Source organism: Oryzias melastigma, linkage group LG13 (genome assembly GCF_002922805.2).
Source record: "Oryzias melastigma strain HK-1 linkage group LG13, ASM292280v2, whole genome shotgun sequence".
Classification (NCBI taxonomy): Eukaryota; Metazoa; Chordata; class Actinopteri; order Beloniformes; family Adrianichthyidae; genus Oryzias; species Oryzias melastigma.
In genome coordinates, this window is record NC_050524.1 from 19,411,872 (window position 1) to 19,414,911 (window position 3,040).

The window sequence follows — 3,040 nt, forward strand, 5'->3', positions numbered from 1 at the left end:
TGATGGACTCAAACACAGAGTTCTGTCGTAAAGGTAGAAGAACAAACACGTCTCCACCTGTTCTCCAACCTCCTCTTTCTTCATCTTCACTGTTATCATTCCAGAAAAAACAAGTACTAGAGTCTAGACCAAGTCCAAGTTCACCTTTAGGGGGACCTGTTCTAGACTGAGTCTGACTTCATCTTTAGGGGGACCTGTTCTAGACTAAGTCAAACTTCACATTTACGGGGACCTGTTCTAGACTGAGTCCAAGTTCACCTTTAGGGGGACCTGTTCTAGACTGAGTCCAACTTTATCTTTAGGGTGACCTGTTCTAAACTTAGTTAAACTTCACATTTACGGGGACCTGTTCTAGACTGAGTCCAACTTAACCCTTAGAACGAGCTGGTCTAGACTGAGTCCTGAGCAGCTCCAACCCCACCTTTAGAGGGATCTGTTCCAGATCGAGTCATACTTCAATTTTCGAAGGATCTGTTCTAAACCGAGTCATACTCCACCTCAGGAGGGATCTGTTCTAGACCAAGTCATACTCCACCTTTAGAGGGATCTGCTTTAGACTGTGTCCAACCTACCTTTAGAGCAGTGTTCCTCATTCCAGGTCCTCAGGAGCTGCCACCCTGCCTGTTTTCCAGCTCTTTGTGTACTGCTTGCTGCTAATTACCTGGACAAGGTGTGTTCATTCAATCAGAATGTGGAGACATCTGACTGAACTAATCAGCAGCTAGCAGGGCTTGGAGATCTGGAAAAAAGGCAGGGTGGCGGCTCTCGAGGACCTGGACCTGGAATGAGGAACACTGCTTTAGAGGGTCCAGCCTTGGTCTAGAGCAAGTCCAACTTCACCTTTTAAGGGACCAGTTTTATTTAGTCAGTTTAGTTTGGCAATTAGCTATTGTTTATATTTTATAACCGACTTTCTGCTTCTGTAACGTTACCGGCATGAAGCCCAATGAGGCAATTGTTTTTGTGATATTGGGCTATATAAATAAAATTGAATTTAATTGAATTTCTGCTTACCTGGATCAGGTGTGTTCCCCCAGCCTGAAGCTTCAATGAGCTGCAGAACAACAATCCAGAAGGACCGGCTCCTTCAGAACTGGCTCCTCCAGAACCGTCTTTGACAACTGCTTGATGGAATGAGTTTGGTCCATCCAAATCTCGTCAGATGTCTTCACAGTTCAAAAGAGATTTCATTATTTCAGCAACAGAAGAAAATGTGGTTTAAGACAATAAACAACATTTACTATCAAGGTTTGAGTTCAGTCGACTGAACTGTGGAGATACTGTGAAGGCCAAAGCTGTTGGGCAGGGCTTACATCCTTCTGGTGGTTTGGTGTGAGAATGTTGGATGGTGGCAGAAGATCCGATAAACTGGAAGATCCTATCTTTAGATGAAATGATCTGAGGCACCATCAGAGGGGATGAGGTCATGAGGTGGGGGTTTGGAAGTAGTCAGGAATTATTCACTGGGATTAACCATGTCCTTCCACCACAACTTGTTGGTCTGCTGATAACAAAGACCAAGACTCCTAAACGAAACATTTCATGACCGAAATAGAGCAGTTGCTGATACTGTCATCAAAAACCAGCTTTGTTTTTTTCATTACAAATAGAGCTGATGTACAGAGTGTTCCAGACCTCCTTTGTTCCGGTTGGGGGTCTACTTAAGGGTTGGGGGTGGGGGGGACCCCCTTCTTCGTCCATGGCAGGTCAATACAGAGACACATAGCCACACATTCACACCTGAGGAACCAAAGTATGATTCTGGACTGCAGGAGGGAACCGAGACAAGCAAGAGGACGGAGAACATGCAAATTCTACTCGAAGGTTTGAACCAGGACCTTCTTGCTGTAAGAGAAGGGTGCTAACCACTACACCACTGTGTAGTCTGCAGCATGTATTTCATTTTTTAAGAAGATAAATTCTTTGCATGGATCTGCGTGACTTATGTCAAATCAAAAAGTAGTTTAACGTTGAAATAACCAAAAAAGAAAAAAAAAACTGACTTTTTAAAAAGAAGTTTGAATATTCTTAAGTGCTCAACCCGGAAGCTGAAATTTTAAGAAACAAACTGGTAGGTGATGACTTTCAGGCCCGTGTTCACAAAGGAGAAGCTTTGTAGAGTCAAACATGTTGATTCTGTCGTCTCAGATAGAACTTCTGAGGTTCTGTAACAACAAATACTTCAGTTTCCTCTTTATTAGCATAGATTTATTTATGATTTTTTTTACTTTTGTTGTGATTCAGGAGACAACAAGACGGTTCTCCAAGAATTTTGAGGATGGTTTCTGCATCATGGTTTCTTAATTTATCTAAAGATGTTATGAAGCACCAAAGTGTCTGCAGTGAGTTTATACCTCAGAATTCTGTTCTTCACCATCATCAAATGTAACATTGTTGTTCCAGAATCTAAATGACCCAACAACCCTGGAAAACTGAACCCTGTGAGACCAGGAGGACTGGAAATCTCCACAGACATTTTTGTCACACTTCAGTCAGACACGAGAAGTGAGGTGAAAGAAAACATGTTTCTCAGTGGTATCTGTGTTGGCATGTTTGGATCAGCCGTGTTGGATCAGCAGGTCTGCAGGCTCATGCTGAGCATGCTGGCTGCCTGCTCTCAGCCCCCTCTAGTGACCAGCTAAGGCATGGCATGACCCCTCCCTCAGTGATCTGCCACTAAAAAACATGTTTATGAGCCAGAGTGGCTCTGTGCATCCACATCCTCCATCAGGACCCATGTCCTCCTCCATCAGGTCACATATACTCCATCAGGTCCCATATCCTCCAGCAGGTCCCATGTCCTCCATCAAGTCCCATGTCCTCCATCAGGACCCATGTCCTCCTCCATCAGGTCACATATACTCCATCAGGTCCCATATCCTCCACCAGGACCCATGTCCTCCAGCAGGACCCATGTCCTCCATCAAGTCCCATGTCCTCCATCAGGTCCCATGTCCTCCAGCAGGACACACATCCTCCTCCATCAGGTCCCATATCCTCCACCAGGACCCATGTCCTCCAGCAGGACCCATGACTTCCA